Raw genomic sequence first — 20059 nt, forward strand, 5'->3', positions numbered from 1 at the left:
GTAATAAAATCACAATGTAAACTAAGAATGAAATATCTCAACTTGCAGAAATTTAGCTTTCATACTTTCACATTTTTGTTTATAACATAGTATATTAAATAAGATTTCCATGTAAACCATTAAGCACAATGTCTGGAACATAAGAAGTCACATGCTTGTTTGTTTCTTCCCTATGTCATCTGATTGCTGATGATTTTGAGCCAAAAGAGGGTGGTGCTGTTGATCATTTGTTACTGCTGCTGGGGATGAGGGGGTTGATGCTGCCAAGGGTGACTGACGGTTGAGAGCCGAGACTGGATTTTCTAAGACAGCAGATGTGTCTCCACCCTCAACCCCTTCCCCAGCCTGTAAACCTATCTCTTGACTGCCAGGGTGTCTGCGGCTTGCTCACCACACAGGGTCAGCATCTCAAGCTGGTGTCCTCCTGCTGGGCCCCCTCTTCTCTGACCACACGTATAGAGAAAGCTGGCCACTGAGTGGAGGCCCTTGCTTAAGGGTAGGCTTGTGCGGAAGAGCAGACTAAGCCTTCATTAGATTTTTTTCAGATGTGAGAAAGGGAGATCTACCTCCTCTGCTCCCAATCCCTACGTATTAGAATGTCCTGCAGAGGATCAGGGGAGGGGCTGCATGGCTTTACTCCCCTGGTCCGAAGGATTACCTTGGGCCCTTACCTTAAGGAGAAGCCTTGAGTCCTTCTCCCGTGATCGCAGCAGTTTCTACCCTGGCTAGTTGTGCCTATTAAAGATTTTTATATGCTCTAGGTTACTTGTCTCTATGGGAAGCAAAATTAAGGATTTTTCAATATTTTGCATTTGGGGAGGATACCTTATCTCATCTTAAAATAGGTAAGCCTACTATTCAATTCTTGAATACTGGACTTGTAAACATTGTTGGGATACATTGTTATCATAAATGAAGAAAAGGAAGTTTTAAGAGTAAAAGTCGATATTTATTGAGAGCTTACCATATCCTAAATATCTCATGAATCCTCATAGCAACATTAGTTGAAGTTGTTTTTATCTGCAGTTTGGGATGATGAACCAAAGGCAGCAAGAAGATAAATAACTTTCCTAAGGACATACAACTAGTAAAGGGTGGAGTTAGGATTCAGACCTAGGCAGGCTTGACCCTAGATTTGATTTCTTTGTTCTCGTACACACATTTGATATGTATCTATATAAAATATCCCTAGCTGGGCATGGTGGCTCGTGCCTGTAATCCTACAAATTTGGGAGGCCAAGGTGGGTAGATTTCTTGAGCCCAGAAGTTCAAGACCAGCTTGGGCAACATGGCAAAACCCTGTCTCTCTAAAAATTAGCAGGGCAACATGGCAAAACCCTGTCTCTCTAAAAATTAGCAGGGCATCATGGAATGCATCTATAGTCTCAGCTACTCAGGAGGCTGAGATGGGAGGATCACTTGAGCCTCGGAGGTCGAGGCTGCAGCGAGCAGTGATCGTGGTGCCATGCTCCAACCTGAACAACAGAATGAGACTCTGTCTCAAAACAAAATCCCTATTATTATTATTATTTTTACTTTTAAGCCTTTCTGAACAGAAATCTTAAATATCTATACAATGATTTACTTATATTTACTTAGAATGCTGGTCCAATATTTTTGCTGTTACTGCTATTGTTTAATTAACTTTCTTCATTTAAGGTTTGAAAATTGTCTTGCCTCCTACTTTAGAAAGGACTCAAGATTAAGACATAGGGCAAGATAAGATAATTAGCAGTAAAGTTCTGCAGACTACAGCTGAAGGAACAGGAGAGAGTAGGCAATGAGGCACTGAAATTAAACTGATTGGCACACATGGGCAATAAACTGACTGTAAGCTTTCTGGCAGCCAAAGCAAAAGCTAAACATGTTGGACTGCACAGTTTTTTTTCCTGACAATAAGATGGATAAAATTCAGCTGCAGACAACAAGTAGGAATTGATTGCATGAGCCTTTAATAAAGGGAACTGAACAACAACATGGAAAATATCTAACCCTGGTTTTATGAGACACAGAAGAGTCATTCACATACTTGGTTGTCATATTGTTCTTAAATAAGAGCAGATGCCCTTGCATACTAACCTGATACTTGTTAAATTGTCTCTATAAGGCTGACAAAATCATAATGCTGTGCTTCCTTTAAGACCTGAAATCATGATTAGAACTTGAAGAATCTCTGATGAGTAATTTATGTGCAATTCTCTTCAAATATCAGATTCTTTAACAATCGCTGGTCACATGCTAAATACCTGTAAATAATGTGCAAATCCTCTAAACAATACAGATTTTTCCGGTGTTTATTAAAATGAGAGCTGTAAGCTTTAGATACAAGATAGCAAAGAAATGAATGTGTCATTGTGTATTGGAATGTTAAGACCTCAATTTATAACCCTGACCAGACAGACTGACCACTTCAGGTCATACACCCATGTGATATGTATCTACATAAAACACCCCTAGCTGGATGAAGTCGGAGTAATAGTTCAATTATATGCTAGGCACTGTTTGAAAATGTTATACACATTTTTCAGGTGAGAAAACAGAGGCTTAGAAAAATTAAAGGTTCTATCCAAGCAGCCTGACTTCAAAGCCACTGCTCTGAGAGCACGATACTGATACCCAGAGAGACTTAAGAACTCTAGTCCATACTACTTGGGAAAATGTGACTTTTGTCTGACAAGTCATTGGGCTTGACCTTCCCACCTGTGTACACCTCCTTAAAGAGAACTTCTCTGTTGTTTTTTTGTTTTGTTTTTTTTTCTGATGAAGGCAGTTATTGGATGCCATACATAAGTAAAAGTGTGGAAAAGTAATTTAAATAGCAGAATAACTCAATTTAACTAGTTGCGGAAGATTGTCTAAAACTGCCCTTTTAAATTTGGATGAATGATTACTTATTTCTATGATTTAATTATGGCATAATTAACAGTATTGATGTTCTTTCTGGCAATAGCTGAACTACAAATTCAATTGCTCCTTAAGACCTCTCTTGACCAAGACAATAGAACAATGCCCCTAGTTCAAAGGAGAAAGGCTGGCTTTCCTGTTTCCTATGGCAGAGGAACATGTACCCACAAAATTAGTTTTCTTAGTACTGGAAAGATTTAAAAAGAAGCAGTGCTAGGTCAATGCCCCATGCAAGGCCGTTTAAAATTGGTCCTGTATCTGCTATGAGAATCTGACTATTCTGACATTCCTGGTTTCCTAGAGATGCTAAAGAAAACAGGAGGCTAGCCTGGGTCTGTATGATGTATTAAATGATGCTACATTACCCAGGTGTCCTTGGTGATTTCACAATGTGGAGGAAACTTATTCTTTAATAAAGCTTTGTTCCTATACAAAGCATTTTGTAATAGTAGCAGTAGAAATAGAAAAGTGGACGTAGATAGGAAGTCAAATTACTGAACTGAGGGACCATCGTGATTGGGGGCTACAGAAAGAGGCAAAAAAGGAGAGGGATTTTAAATTTCAGCAGCTCAGATGATGCTGTAATCAGCAGAAGTAGGAAAGGTAAGAACCAGGTAGGTGTGGATGCTAGAGGGTAAGGAACCATGTATATAAATCTATTTGAAAGTGGATGGTTGGGTTCAGCAAAGGTCCTAAAAAATTAACAAACATCCTGCCTTCCTTGTTTGGGACCTATGCTGTCAGTTACTATTCCCCATTAATATTGACACAACGTCAGGAGTTCCCTAACAGTCTGATAAAGGTCTGAAGGAGGCAAAAGAGCTGACACTGCCATCTCAAAACTTGATCCAATTTATAGAACCAATACCAGGTCATTTATCCAACTATTATTCCATCCATTCATGTTCATTCATACGCAACTAACGTGTTTCTATGAGCCAGGCACTGTAGGCTAGATACTGGGGATGAAATGGTTAATAATGCAAGTTGCTTATAGTCTTATTGGAGAGACACATGAAAATGGGCAATAACACCAGTATGCAATGTTGGGGAATAGAAGACAGAAGATTATGCAAGCACATAGGAGAATCTAATTCAGCTCAGGTGAGTCAGAGAAACCTGCCTGGAAGAGGTGATGTCCAAGTGATGACCTGAAGGATGGAGAAGGGACGGCCAGGTAAAGTGGGGAGGTAGGAGCCTTCCAGGCAGAGCTGTAAGCAGTCAGCAAGGTTGGAGCATAAAGGGTGAGGTGAGGTGTGGTGAGAATTTGGGTGAAACAGGTAAACAGGCCAGATCATAAAGCACCCTTCCTTATTCAAGTGTTTGGACTTGATGCTAGGGGCAGTGTGTACTGTTTACTGTAGGATTAGAGCCATATCTCTGCCTTAAATTGGAAGGACGGTGTAGGCTTGGGTAGAGTTTCAAGGAGTATTTTCTTGTCTCATGATCATCTGGGACTAGAGTCAGAGCATCATCTTCGGATCATGTCAGTGGGAGCATCTCAGGAACTCAGAGTCAAGGGTGATAGAAACTTTGGCCCCAGCGTCATTTGGCACTCTAGTGTTTGACTCTCTCTACCTTCCACTGCCACTTGAGCATGCTTTTCAAGGAATAGCGATAACCTGTCTTTTGTAAACACTTGCTTCATACCAGACACAACGTAAGCTTCTTCTAAACAACTCTGTGTTGTAGGTATTATTATATCTATTTCACACATGAGGCAACTAGGCTCCAACACTTTGAGTACCTTGCTCCAGGAGGCACCGGTAGTAAGTGAGAGAGGGAAAATCTGAACCCAGGTAAACTGATCCTAGAGCCCACATTCAGGACTGCAGAAGGTATAAAAATGCAAGTAGTTGGCCGGGCACGGTGGCTCAAGCCTATAATCCCAGCATTTTGGGAGAATGAAGAGGGCAGATCACGAGGTCAGGACATCGAGGCTATCCTGGCTAACATGGTGAAACCCTGTCTCTACTAAAAATACAAAAAAATTAGCCGGGCATGGTGACACAAGCCTGTAGTCCTGGGTACTTGGGAGGCTGAGGCAGGAGAATCGCTTGAACCTGGGAGGCCGAGGTTGCAGTGAGTCGACGTTGCACCACTGCACTACAGCCTGGGCAACAGAGCAAGACTTCGTCTCAAAAAGAAATGCAAGTAGCATTCATTTCTCCAATCTGGATGTTATCATATTGCAAAGAAAAATCTGAGATAGAACTACAAGATTTTTTGTGTGTGGTTTTATATATATATATATATATATATATATATATATACACACCATGTGTTTTATATATATAAAACATTAAATATGCCATTTAACAATTTTTAACTGCAAAACTCAGTGGCATTAATGACATTCATACTGTTGTGCAGCTATTGCCACTATCTGTCTCCAAAACTTTTCCAGCAGCCCAAACAGAGACTTGGTACCTGTTAAGCAATAACTCCCTATTCTTCCTTCCCTAGCCCATGGTAACCTCTACTTTCTGTCTCTGTGAATTTGCCTACTCTAGATATTTCATGTAACTGGAATTGCACAATATTTATCCTTCTGTGTTTGGCTTCTTCGCCTGGCACGATGTTATTAAGGTCTATTCGCGTTGTAGCATGTATTACAACTTCCTTTAATTCACGTCTGAGTTCATTGTATGCACATACCACATTTTGTTTATTCATTCATCTGTTGATGGAGACTTGGGTATTTTCCACCTTTTGGCTATTCTAAACAATGCTGTAATGAACACTGGTGTACAAACATCTGCTTGAGTTCCTGCTTTCAAGTCTTTTGCATAACTACCTAGGAGTGGAATTGCTGGGTTAGATGGCGATTCTCTGTGTAGCTTTTTGAGGAATCACCAAACTTAATATTGGCAAAACCAAAAAACTTTGAAGATAGAAAGGATTCTGGAGAGAATTTTGTTAGCTCCTTTACTATACAATTGGGGAGATAATTAATTTTTAAATTAATTATAATTTTTTGAGCTCTGATTATATATAGTAGCCATATTATTTTTAGCCATATTATTAAATACTTTATGCTATTTAATCCTCTCCAAAACCCTATCATGTGTTCATTATCTTAGTTTTATAGATCAATAAACTGATGCTCAGAGAGGCTAGATAACATGACCAGCTTCTCACAAATGGCAGATGGAAGAGCTGAGCTTTGTACTCAGGCCTGTGACTATTGTCAAGTTAACTCAAGACCCTAAATGTAGATCTACTGTGGCATAGGGATACCTGGTCTTACATGTTTGAAATGGTTCTTAGTTTTGTCCATCTATAGATGGAGTACAAAATGGTATGTACTTGTGAAAGCATTTAATTAGTTCTTCAATTGTATTTGGCATTTTACTATTTTTATTTCTGGGTTTGTTTTTTTTTCATGTTACCTAGGTTCATATTTTTAAAATGCCCCTTCATTGTCAACAAACAACGGAACAGGCAGGAAACAAAACACTTTGCTGTTATTGGGTACTGGTGCTGGTTTTCCCTTTTTTGAATTTTCTCCACGGTGTTTCTCTGTATAGCTACTGTAATCTGACCTCTTAATTGGAATGCTGTTGGTAGTTGGGAGAACTCATCTGACTTTTACATCTTTTTGTCCTTCTTGGGTGTGCTTATCACTCATCTCTTGTCCAATTTTCTTTGTTATATTATAGATTGAATTTCCAAATGCCGCTTTGCAGTGCTGACAGCCTTTCTTTCCAAGGATTCCTTTCCTGTTTAAGACGTTTCACACACCATTGTTTAAGCACAGGCACAGTTAATCTTGAGCCAATGATAACATCTCCTGCAAGACTTCTGCTTCTCTTCTGCTTTATGGGTGTTTGATTCCATTCATTTGTTCTGTGTAATGTCCTCATTACATAATGTATTCTGTTGCGGCTTTCTTTTTTCTTTTGCTCTCTAGGCAATTTAGTTGGCCATTTTGGGGGTCATATTACTTTTTTTTCTGCTAAGGATTTTAAACTCTGTTCTCGGTGAGGCTGAGAATTAGTCTAGCATGTTTCTCAGTCTGCTTTTTTCATTTTTACTTGCATAATGAAAGCACACTCAAGAGGAGAAATAGCTCCTGCAGCGACTCCCCAGTGCCTTCACTCAGGGGCTGTACTTACTAATTTTTCCTCTCTATTGGGTTTCTAGGCTTTCAGGCTGGAACTTTCACTGCTGCTGAGTCACCTGCTGCCCTGAGCATCTTGCTGGTTATTCCATCTGAATAAAAAGAGTAGCTCACATTTATTTATTAATATATACAGGTGTCTATTTTATAAGGCACATTGAAATACATTATCTGATTTGAGTCTGACCTTTGGCTATTGTAAAACATGCTGCAATGAACACTGCTGTACAAATATCTGCTTGATATTTGACAATGTTTACTTAGTAGGTAAACATTATTATCTCTATTTTATAGATGAGGAACTAAGATGTAAGGAGGTGAAGTCATTTTCCCAAAACCATACAAACTAAGTGGCAGATGCAGGATGAAGACCTTATATTTTTCTCATATTTTCTTATTATTTTTTTTTTTAGTACTTGGCTATAGTCAAATTCTTTCTGGTTCCTAGTAATCAGATTGTAAGTTTTCAAAAAATATGCCTAAAGAAGCCAAGAGAAAATAAAAGGAAATAAATGTGGGAAAAAACAAAATTTAAATCTGATGAAGATTGATAATTTTCTAGCCCTAACTCTGAACCACATAGTTCTTCACTGATTTGTATTCACTTTCTTTTACTACATAAGAAATAACCAAGCTTAAAATAACACCCATTTATTAGCTCATAGGTCTGCGGGCCAGGCAGGTTTTGAATCTGGCATGGCATAGCTCAGTTCTTTGCTCAGGGTATCACAAGGCTAAAATCAAGCCTGTTAACCAGGCTGGCCTCTTCTCTGGAAGCTCTGAGGAAGACTCTCTTTCAAGCTTATTCTTATTCTTGGCAAAATTCAGTTCCTTGTGGTCGTAGGACTGAGATTCCTGTTTTCTTGCTGGCTGTCAGCTAGAGGCTGCTTTCAACTGCTAGAGCCACCCACATTTCTTATCAGGTGGCCCCTCCATCTTCAAGCTAGCAAGGGAGCCTCAAATCCCTCTCACACATCAAATCTCCAACTTCCCCTTCTGCAACAAGCCAGAAGAAACTGCCTGGTTTTGAAGAGCTCAGAGGATTAGGTCCAGCTCGCCCAGATAATTTATCTTAAGGCCAACTGTGCTGAATTAATATAACCTAATGATAGGAGGAAAATCCATCATATTTATAGTCCTGGGGATTATGCAGGGTTTGTATACCGGGGTCAGTGTGGGAAGCGGGGGCGGGGGGGCAGGGGTAGAGTGGCGGGGACATCTTAGAATTCTGTCTTCTGAAGAAAATACTATCTGAGGAACACAGGATCTGCTTTTGGCCACCATCTTAAGTAACACCACAGGCTGTAGTAACCGTACTATAAGGCCTGTAGGGATCCCTAAAACCTCTGTAACACTAATGTTGATTCCCTCTCCGAGTGTGGCTTCAGACAACCACACTGGACGTTCAGTTGCTCTCAGATGTCTAATAGACCATTCCTAACTCTAGCCCCAAGAATTCTTAGATCTCTCTTTCTCCATGCCGCCAAAGGTCCTTTGGCTCCCAAATCTTGAAAATTCTATTCCCATTCCTGACCCATCTCTTTCTGTTCCCAGCGGCTTGCCTCAGTAGCAAGCACTAACTGATAACAGTGGTCTCTGCTCCATGGGAAACTTGAGTATCTTCCTTTAGGGTCCTAGCCAGTATCAGGCCTGGGTCCTATCCCGCTTTCTATGTAGCATAAGATAATGCATTATCCTTGGGCTCGGCTCTGGAAGCTACTGTGATTTTCTCTCCATATCCTGGGCAGATTAACATTAATGAAAGTGTTGTCCTCTCAAGTGCCCACCACCCACTAGGCACCTCCCAGCCATTTTTCATTTCTGATGAGGGCCTCAGTGAATTCTCATTGAAACCTCACTGTAACCTCATTTGTTGAGCTGGGTGACAGACATCACAGGATCTGATCAATACCACAGTCTGGTGCTTCTGACCAGGATTCTCTCTAAATAATAAGGTAGCATGCCTGCCTCAAGGAAGGGATCTTTTAAAATGAAAGCTTTAACATGTTATATTATGTGCCCAACATTTTCTTCACCGACTTATCATATGCAAGGATTATGGCAATATAACCAGGGAAGTATTATTAGACACATTTTACCAACGAAGAAATCAAGGCTCAGGAAGTTCAAACCACTTGCCTAAGGATACAGAACGAGTGACAGGAGCAGCGCAGTTCCCACCTCTTCCTCTCCTGTGACTACTTGTTCTTAGAGAATCACACACACCCTACGAGAATGCCGAGAACACAGCGAGCGCAGTGTGAGGCTCTCACACTTGGGCGTCTCGGCGCTTGTGTCCCACGTTCTTTTAAAACCTTTGTTTTAGGAAACGTTCTGCAGCAGTCATTTCTTCACTCTGTATCCTGTTCCATCGCTGTGGCTGCCGCTTGCACGTCCCAACACAGTGCTGAAGGGTTTCACAGGGACTCAAACAGCAAAACAACTCTTAAAAAGTTTCCCATAAAATGCCATATGCAAACATCATGTGTGGTGTGCACATATTGGGCAGCAGCGCAGTGTCTGCTTCCTGTGTGGATGCATGGGTGGGTGCACTGGGGGCATGGGTATTTTCTGAGTAATATGGCTGTGTTTGGGGGTGGCTTTAGGTACCCAGGCAAACACGTTGGCCCGACACCCCTTACTCTTGGGTATAGAACAGATCTACAACAGAAAGGGGCTGTGGTAGGAGTGGATTCCTTTGCTCTGACCTTGGTAGACTCAGCACTGCCATTTCATTTTTCCTAAGAAAGGCTCTGCTGGCAAGTAAGTCTTAGTACCTGCCAAGAGCACTATTTCCTTCTAGGGGAATCTTCCCAGCCCCTGGCCTCTGCCAGGGCCTCAGGCAGAGTGGGGCTAGCCAGGCCCTGTATCCATTCTTCTCATCTTAGACAAGAAGGAGGAAATTGATCCAAGGGCAGCCGGTCCATGGACTGACCAGCAACCCATAAGGTGGCCAGGCATGGAATCTCTTTCCTATCAGAAGCAGTGTGTTTAACTAGGCCAATCGAGTTCTCATTCTTGGAAATTTAAATTGGAAATTACAGAGAGAACCAGGCAGCGGGCAGAAAGAGAAAACAGCAGATGCAAAAAGGGAGACCACATGAGAGTAAGGGGACCACATTCATGATGAGAGCTCGAAACTGGGAATGCCTGAGATGGGTGAGGAAGATGAGGCAGCCCCATGCTTAGAGTAGCCAGGGATCCTCCTGATACCTCAGCCCTCCTGATACCTCCCTCTGACACCTAGCTGGATTTCTGTCTCTACTATGGTATTACAGTGAGATTTTAGTCTCTTTAATTACATCAATTAGGATGCTTTTGGCTGCAAGTAACACAGAGCCCAACTAAAAGCAGTCTTCATAAGAAAAATAAGTCATCTCACTCCATAAGACAATCCTAAGCACTTCCCTGACTCCTTGGGTTGGCTAATTTAGTGGCTCAACAATGTCATGAAGGCCCCAGGTGTTTCCTGTGTCCTCCCATCACCCTCTGTTTTGCTTGTCCTTCTAGCCTACTTTCTCTCATGGTGTCAGAAGCCTGCAACAGTTCCAGACAATGACATCCAGAGATGAAAACGGGAAAAAAGGGAATGCACCTTTCCTGTGTCCCTTTTAAAGAGAAAGGAAAATACTCTTCCAGCTCCCCAGCAGGCTTCTCCCACATCTCATTGGTCAGAATTGCACCCTCTGCCCATTCCTAAATCAATCACTGGGGCCAGCAGGGAGGAATGCAGCCACCTGAAGCACAGGATAGCTCTATCCCTTACCCCAGTCAATGTCAGCCCTCTGTTAGCCAAGGAGAAAGCAAACAGCAGTGTCTGCTCCACTTACCACATCATCTACCAAACAATAGAGCTCCATTTGATAAGATGACCTGGTAACATCTGTTTCCTTCAATTCAGAGAGTTGGCTAATGCCTAGATCAGTCTTAGCAAGTTGAAGACCTGATCTTCAGTAGGTACTGTCAGAGAGTAGTTGAGAGCTGAGTGGGTATGTAAATATAATATTATATGGAGTCCTAAAGTTTCCGTCACTTTCTAATATTTTATAGGGCCCCAAACACAACAGAGACTCCAAGGGATGAACCTGCCACGCTGCTGCTAACTCTGGGCTTCCTGGTTCATTTCTTGCTTCCTTGGTCCTCCTAAGCAGTGATGGCATTCAGTCTTTCAATACAGGGCTCGCTTCTAGTCAATATAAAGGCTTTTCTGGAACAGTGGTTTTCAAAACTCCTTCATGTATCAGACAATCTCTTGGAGGGCTCCTTAAAAATTACTGGGCTCAAAAGGACAACATATGAAGGTTAGGGACTTCTTGAGCAGAAATGGGCAAACTTCAGTCCTTTTACTGTGATTCTGCTGTATTCTATAGATAATTTCATTAATTTGTAAATTTAGTGACAATTAGCTAGTGATCATTTAATGGGTGGCAATTCTAACAGTATAAATAGTTCTCAATGTCCTATGTCCCTAGCCTGCCATTTTTCAGCTGCATGTAAAATTGGGTAGGATGAGATATTTGATCATTATAAAGATTTAACTATTTTATGCTGAAGCGGCCACATTTTCATGGGATGAAACCAACTCGCACACAACAATGAAGGTAGTCGGCCACAGACTTGGAATGAGACCATATGTGGGGTGGAGATCCTTTTAGTTAGCCTAGTACTGCTGTACTGGCCTGTGTGTACATGGGGTCCTTCAACGGAGGCCTTGCAAGGCAAGTGGGCTGTGCCAAGTTTGTAGATGGGGCAGAGGAAACTAGAACAATGGGAAAGTAAGCTATTGATGTTAGGTCCAGCTATTGAAACAAGATAAGAATGAGGCTAGGGTCTTTAACTTCCCTAAGGCATACTTTTCCAGCTACCTTCTGCCCCATGTCCGGCACCTACATCCGTGATGATCTGTTTGATCCATTCTGGATTTACATATCTATATATATATGACAAGCAAAAAAAAAAAAAAAAAATTCTGAGCTCTACCCTCAAAGCTTCTGATCCAGTAGGCCTAGGAGGGGGCAGCTAATATGCATTTCCAGCTAGTTCCCAGGTGATGCTTCTGCTGCTAGTTTGGGCACCACACTTTGAGAACCACAGCTCTAGGGCTAGGGGTGGTGCTAATCTTCATTCCAAATGGAAGGGAAGCTGCTAAGGAGTCCACTTAAGTAATTTTTCCTGCTATAAAGATTTGTTTCCTTGTCACTTGCTGTCAACACCCCTTCACACAGCAGTGGCTAACTGGCTTAATGCTCAAAGTGGAGGCCTCTCAGTAAAGAGAGTGGACACTTCTTCACTCCTGGCAGGAAAGGGAAAGGAGAAAGGACCTCAATCTTTGGTTGGCAGAGCCTGACTAGGCAGCCGGGCACAGAACCCTACGGCTTTCCCACCTCTTTGTTTTCTCACCTATAAAACGAATAAAGGTGCTCGTCCTGCCAGTTTCACAGGTTGGGGTACATAGAGGAATGGTTGGTTGAAAGGGCCCTGCATAACGCAAAGCTCTTTAGGACTCGCAAACAGCCTTAATCGTACTAAGGGGCACATCAGGGCCGTAAGAAGGGCCCCTTGGGGGCAGGGCACAGGTGGTTGGGGGCTCCCTATGCTTGCCAGTCTCCTAAAGCAGGTGCCCACTTTCAGAAGTTCTTTCTGTACACCCCACCTGGGAGCCTCTGCTGGAGGCCTGCCTGAGCAGGGGGCACACGTGTGCGCTTGAGGATTGCTTCAGCGGAGAATGAAACTGCCGTTCCTTTCCGTCCGCGGTCCCCATCCCACGTAAGTGCCGTGGAACCCCGAGGTGATGAGCCGGGGGAAGCTGGCATCTCCTGCGCTCCAGTGCCGGCGCCTGGCAGAGCCCCGGACTCGGAGTTTTCTGCGGGCCCCGTCGCCGAGGGAGGGCCCGGGCTGCCCCGCAGAGCGTCTCCGCGGAGCCCTGGGGGCCGCTCCGCTCCTGCAAACATGATTCAGAACCGCGCGTCAGCCTTGGCTCCGGCGCCTGGCGCGAGCGAGCGGGGCTTGGCTGCCTCGGCCCCGTCTGAACCCTGCGGGCCGCGGGCCAGGGCGGGCCTAGAGCCGCCGCGCCAGGACCCTCTCCTGACGCCAGGACCCTGCAGACCCGGCCGCAGCCGCGCCGAGTGCCTCCCTCCGGGGCCTCGCGCCCACGGTCCACGCTTGCAACGCCAGGGCTGCACGGCGGGGTCCGCAGCTGGGTCTGAGCCTGGGACTCGGGGCTCCCTGCGCTCCGCGTGCCGCGCCCCGCGCCTTCATCCCAAGCGAAAGGGTACTGGGGCTTCACTGGCAAGGCCGGAGCCCCAGCCCCACTCTCCCCCACCCCTGCACTGCCCCTTTGAGCTGGGACAGGAGTCAGGGACAGGGGCCGAAGAAAGGAGATGTGCTGGCGCCCTCCAGGCTCCAGCCGCGTGAGGTTCCTGACGTGTGCAGCTGTGTGGCACACGGCTTCCAGCGTGTTCCTGGTAGGGGCTCCCTCTCTGTGAGTCGGTGGACAGGGATTTGCCTTGGAGGGTGGCACCTGGCTACAGAAGTATAAGACTTCGTGTCCGGTGAGCAGAGGGTCCTTTGGATAAGGAACTGAAGCTTCTGGGGGTCAGTCTGGAATCTTGGTTCCACCAATTATCAGCTGTCCAACTGGGAGAAATCCACTCCCCCTCTCTGTTTTCTTGGTTATAAATAACTATGGCTACCATTTGAGTGCTTATTATTTTCCATGTACTTTACATATGTTATTTTTATCTTTCCAACTATTTTGCAGGCCATATTCTGCTGATGGAGAAATGGGATTTCATCCAGGGAAAGTGACTTGCCAAGGTTACACCACTCGTAAGTGGAGACCTATGACTTGAACCTGTCTCTAACTCCCGAGACTGTACTGTCTCTGTGAGAACATGACACCATACAAAGAATTTTAAAACTGTAAGATGGTGACGGATACCATTCTCTTCTGATCTGTCCTCAGGCCAGGTCCTGAAGTTCAGGCTGAAACATGACCTTTCTCCCTCCCTCCTCTGCCACACTTCCCTAGGAGGGTCATAGCGCAAGAGGTAGGGTCTGGGACGGGGGACTCCTGGGTCAGCCTGGCCCCCATCCCCCACCTGGACCCTTTCCATCCTCATTTCTAGGCCACACTGCTCAATGCCCTTGAGTGAAACCAAAGGTGGTTTCACTGTTGTGTGGCCCTTCTCCTCCACTATCAGTTGCACAAAGTGGGAAGAAGTGGGAAGAAGACCAAGAAGGTCTGTACAGTAACTGGCGACCCCAGGGCCCAGTTTGGACCCTTAGGAGGACAGCCATGCCTCAACTTTCTCTTACATGTTTAGAATTCACCTTGCAGAGAAAATGGGTGGACTCTTGGGGAGAGGAGAGCCTGAGTGTCAGAGAAATTTGGGCGCCAGTCTGTTGTAAGATGGAATCTATTGATAACGCCACCACCAGTCTTGCTTGACCTCACAAGAGTTGTGGAAAGATTCAGAACAGATAATGGCCACACAAGTGCTCTGGGAAGTGTGAAGTGCCTAAGGTGGTATTATTCATGGAAGCCACAGCCGGCAACAGGAATACAAAGACGAATGCCATCTTGGAATCGCTCAGGCTAGCAGGGGAAATACAAATGGCTATACAAACAGTTAAAATATAAAACGCCATGCAAATGCTCTACCAATATGTCCACATGGTGTCGACTCATACTGATTCTGTAACAACAAAGAATATATACAGTTCGATCTGGGTAACCTCTATTACTATTGCAAGAATGCCTTTTCTTCACAGTAGCTCTAGCCCATCTGTCTCCCCTCTCCAGTTAGCCTCCTTCTTACCACTTGAGTGATCTATGGCAGGAATTTTTTTTTTCCTTCAGGGTGTATTTGTATTAGTTCCCTATTGCTGCTGTGATAGATAACCACACACGTAGTGGCTTACAACACACGTTTATCTTACAGTTCTGGATGTACGAAGTCCAAAATGTGTCTAAAATCAAGGTGTCAGCAGGACTGTTCCTTTAGGAGGCTCTGGGAGAAGATTCTGTTGCCTTGCCTTTTCCAGATTTTCAAGGCCACTTGCATTCCTTGGTCTGTGGCCCCGTCTCCATCTTCAAAGCTATCAGTGACCAGTTGAGTCTTTCTCCCATTGAATCACTGCCACCTCTGCTTTTGTGGACACATCTCCTTCTCTGCCTGACACTCTTTTCTCCCCATCTCAAGAAATATAAAGTGTTCAACTCTTCCTCTTCTTCAAATAGGTAACATAGCAACTTTTTCTATGAATGTAACAAATTTTGCAAAAAAAACCACTTTTCAGTTCCTAACTACCTCCCTAAAAAATCAGACTCCCTGGTGTCAGGGAAGAAGAAACAATGGGTGATACTAAATAGCCTCCACATAAAAGGAAAGGGAAAGGCTCCCTAGGTTGGGAAGCTCTAGTATGTGCTTCACTGGGATGTAGGTACAGCCCCTGGAAACATTAGTTGTTAACAATTGTCCACAGCTCTTCAGCTGCTCTACTTTATAATCCTTTGGTGCTGTAGACGTCCAAAACACTTTTTAAAGAAATCAATAAACAGTATTTTTTAGAACAATCTTAGGTTCACAGCAAAATTCAGCAGAAAGTAGAGTTCCCTGTCCCCACACCCTCCTCCCACTTGAAACATTTTTAAAGCATTAATAGAATTCTTGGCTCCTTTTCTTTCCCCAAAAGAAATTCCTGCATCATAAAAAATAAAATCGTGCTGCTCTGGTTCAAGTGGACTCATGGAGTCCCTCAACCTCTGTAAATCCTACTGCATGGTTTAAAACCTGTTTTGCAGTTAATTTCTCTGAGTGGAATAATGAGAATAACTCAAGTTAGAAAGTACCCTCTGGACCACAGAAGTAGGGAGGCTGTCATGTTGGAAATTCTCCAGGCTTCAGAAGCAAGAAACGTCAAAATATTCTCCCAGGAATTGGAAAAGAGCAGGCTCTTGTTCTGACACTTGGTTTCCCCACCTCTGCCATGTAGCATAGACTCTTCTAGGCCATACATCTGCTTATTTTAGTTACAGTAGTGAAAGGGCCAGTGGGCAACACGGTGAAAATTACATGGACCCAGAAATTGGGGACTGCATGGGGCAGCTGGGATCCATTCATTACATATTTATGGAGTCCCTATCATGGACGGGTTCGGATGTAGGGGACATGTTGATTAAGACCTAGTGTGGGCCTTTCGTGTTCTGGACCAGATAAGTGAACAAGCCGGTGAGGCTCTGTGTGGGCTACCCTGGAATACAGTGTTGCACGAGGTTGTGTGATAGGTGCAGGGAAGGCCTAGAAAACTTTGCAGGGAGAATGATTTCTAAGCCAACACCTAGAAGACACGCAAGAGTTCGCTGGTTAGAGAGAGAGGCTGAGCGAGGCTGGGCGAGGCTGGGATCGTGGAGCCGGACGTGCGCAGCCGGGACTTGGGGAAGAGCTGCAAGGAGCGTGGGGCATGGTGGAGAGCAGTCAGGGCCAGACGATGCTGGTGGGCCTGGAGGCCTTGGGAGCGCTGACTTTCTCCAAGAGCTGGGATGCCAGGACCGGGTCCCAAGCAGGGGCCCAACGTGACCTGGTTTGCTCTTCACTGACAAGCTCCATGGCCCTGGGCAATGTGCTTCTTCTGTGTTTTCTTCTTCTCATCGGTGCCTGGCAGAGCTCTGGGGTCGTTTTCTGCTCTGGGCCTGAAACTTCAAGCAGTAAGAGGACGCAGTCCACAGCGCCGCTACTGGGGCTCTGCGACATTCCCACGGCCGTCTCCCAGGCCCCGTCCGGGCCTCCGGGTAGGGGGACTTCTGTCTGCCAAGGATGAAGGTGACCTTGCTCAGGCTGCAGGAGATGGAGGAACGTGGCCCAGCGGAGGGGCCTTCGGCTGCGGGTGCGACAGGCAGCCGGAGGGGTGAGGGCAGGGCGAGCGCGGTCCGTGCTCCAGGCTCGCGGCCTCCCCGCCGGCCGGGGAATGAGTCCCCAGCTCCAGCCGCATCTCGCCGCCTCTATCGCATCTCTGGGGCCTCAGAGGGCAGCTGCCCGGCCCGGAGGCCTGAAATCCGCCCTTTGTTACCTCCCGGGACGTCAGAGCCACAGCTCACTAAGGGCGGCAGCCTCGGCAGCCGGAACCGCGGGCCAGGAGCGGGGCCGGCGACAACTTCGGGTCTGCGCAGGCGCAGGCCGGGGAAGCCGGGCGCGGCCGGGTTTCTGCGGCCCGCGGCTGCCCTCTCGTGGCCGCAAGGCGCCATGGCATGGCCGCTTCCACGCAGCGGAAGCCGGCGCTGGGCGGTAGGCGGCTGGGCAGGCCAGCCGGGACGCCCGCCAAACGCTGTGTTTTTCCAGGGCCGCGCGGGCCAGGGGAACCCTGCGTGTTTGCTTGGTGGGCGTGGTTTACTGGGAAACTAAACGGAAGATGTCCTGCAAATCGGCATGCACTGTATTGTTTAGGAGCGGACAGCCCGGAAAGTAAATACCAGGTGAGGGCAGTGCTGGGAACCACGGCCTGCGCCTCCCCTGGCCCTCCCCTGCCTTGGCCCTGACGTCGAGCGCGGCACCGCGGGCCTAAGAGCGCCGCGGCTCGGGGGAGAGGGAGGAGGAGGCAGGCGGGGGACCCAGAAATAGGAGCCAGCCAGGGCCAGCCTATCCACGCCTGCCACCCCGGGGGCTGCAAACGGGGGATACCACCCCTTCCGCCCACCCCACGGAGGCGTCCTACGCCCCGACGAGCCACCATTCCAGAAAGGCCAGCTTTCCCAGGGCGGGGGTGAGAGTGGAGGGGTTGCTCAGGGCCCACCCAAGCATAACTATCTGAAGGGCACACCCCACAAGGGAAGGTTTAGGTGAGAGGGGTAAGCGCACACTCTGGCGTGAGAATCATGGTCCCGCTCCACGCAGGGAGCCACAGTACATACGGTTCTCTTTAAATCCATCGTCACTGGCCGGGTGGGCCTGAGTCTTCTCTTGTCTCCTGATTCTGCGTTGTCCTTCAGCTTTTTGGACCCCACCCTGTTCTTGTCTCAAGAAGTCGCCTTGGAATGTTTCCTCTTGTCCGAGGTTTGAAGATGAGTCACGAAAAACATCACCCTGCCGTTGCGGAAGTGCATGTTGGCTGCTCGGCCATTCCACCTGTATGTCCCAGGATGGTTTGCTAAGGAGATGGCTTCTTCAGGGCTCCGCTCTTTTTCATGCTCTTCTCAGCTCCAGACTGCAGCCCATCGATGGACATTATCCTGTACCCCCCGGGGGAGGAGAGTGGGGGAGAGCTTCTGTGCCTGGATTCTTGGTGGAGGAGGGCAAGTGCAGAAATGAAGCCATGACTTTTGCAGAAGTCATGCGTTCTGTTCAAGGATAGTCCTTTCTGTAGTCTCCACACATCTCCTCTTGCTGCAGGCCCCTGGGATTTTACTGTGTGACGCGGTCGTATTGCATCTGCATAGATTATCAAAGCACCTCATGACTGTGGAGGAAGAAGTCCGGGACAGAACATGGGTCGGGAAGGCTCGCAGCATGGGCTTGGTCAGGTGACACAATGTCCCATGTTCTTCAAGAAGTGTCTAGACTGGGTGACTGATTCTATTGGAGATCTGGCACAGTGCTCTTGCCACACAGCGGGGCAAACTGAGCTCCAGAGAGAAGTGACCGGCCCAGGTCACTCAGCCAGCTGGTGACTGAGCTGGAATTCATTCCCAGGTCTCCTGACACCCAGTTCATTCATTTTTTGCATGTTTCCAAGGATTTACTGTATGCTAGGCACTGTTCTAGGTGCTGGGAATATACAAAGTGCCTGTATAGAGCTTGTGTCTTGTAGTATGTATGTGGGGAGATTGTGGATAAACAAATAAACAGATTTATCCAGAATGCCACATGGTTAAAAGTTTTGATGATACTCAGTCTCCTCTTGTTTTTGAAGGGAATGGGTTTGAGGCTTGGGAGGAGATGTTCACTCACACATTCGGTCATTAAATAAACATTAGAGAATGTCTCACTATGTGCCAGATGCTGTGCAGGGCACACAAATATGCAGGCAGAGTCTGCCTTCAAAAGCCGCCACCCAGCTGGGCAGATAAGGTATGCCTCTTAGCATCTTTACGTGGATCTCTGTAATTGTTATGCTGATTGTTTTTTTCTCCAGATCTCTCCCAAAAAAGGACACTTGTAGAAAACGATGATTCTGAAATGGTACAAAACCCTTTCCCAAAAGGGAGAGCCAACCGCTGCTACTGACTTATTGATGGCTATCACCCAGTGGCTTTGGGGAGGCAGCGGGCAGCCCAACCACTGCCTGTAATAAGGAGAGACAACTCAGCATCCGCCCTGCCGTGAATAATAGAACAAAAAGCTGCCGGCGCCTGCGGGATCAAAGCACATGAGCAATCACATAGTCTCTGGGTTAAATAGATCAGCAAAAGGGCTGGGCAGCCAGTGGATGCCATGGAACTTTTAGGGGGAGAAGTCTGAGTTGTGGAGGAAGCCTCAGCTGGATTTGAGTACCTTACAGGCTCTCTCCTGTTAGCCTTCTTTGGACATGGAATACTCCTCCCTCTATCCTTCCTCTTTACCACTGCTGTTCCCCAAGTCTAAAAAGATGGGGGCAGGGAGCGACACAGGAAGGGATGGGAAAAGAATACCAGACCAGGAGGCAGGAGACACTGGATCCGTGAGCGTAGACATGCTGAATGACTTCCGTGACCTCAGTCTCACCATCTGTAAAATGGGAAGGTTGATATATGGCCTCAAACCTTCTGCCCACTTTGATAAACTGTATTTCACCAATAAGAGGCAGAGATGACTTGTTGCTTTTCAGGTTCCTGTCCGATTACTTCTAGGTCAGGCAGAATGATTGCCCGGACAATTCTGGGTTCTCAAACTCAGTCTGTGAACCCCCATTTCTTGGGGGAGTTGGGATCGGGACAGGCAAGAAGGCTATCCTATTCCTGCCTCCTACTTGCTCCCACTTGCCACTGGGGAGATCAGTGGCAGCCTTGGAGTAATTTTGGGGGGTTGGGGGTTGAGTTATTATTGGGGTTTTTAATCT

At 46.3% G+C, this 20059-nt stretch overlaps 1 long non-coding RNA gene across 1 annotated transcript; it reads left to right on the forward strand.

The window, feature by feature from the left end:
* Positions 1 to 255: 255 nt before the first annotated feature.
* On the forward strand, positions 256 to 15010 carry LOC119470701. Its single transcript, XR_005199659.1, has 3 exons — positions 256 to 496; positions 762 to 845; positions 13788 to 15010. It is a non-coding gene; the product is annotated as an uncharacterized LOC119470701 (long non-coding RNA).
* Positions 15011 to 20059: the final 5049 nt, after the last annotated feature.

The sequence above is a fragment of the Cebus imitator genome, unplaced genomic scaffold (genome assembly GCF_001604975.1).
Source record: "Cebus imitator isolate Cc_AM_T3 unplaced genomic scaffold, Cebus_imitator-1.0 Scaffold38, whole genome shotgun sequence".
Taxonomy (NCBI): domain Eukaryota; kingdom Metazoa; phylum Chordata; class Mammalia; order Primates; family Cebidae; genus Cebus; species Cebus imitator.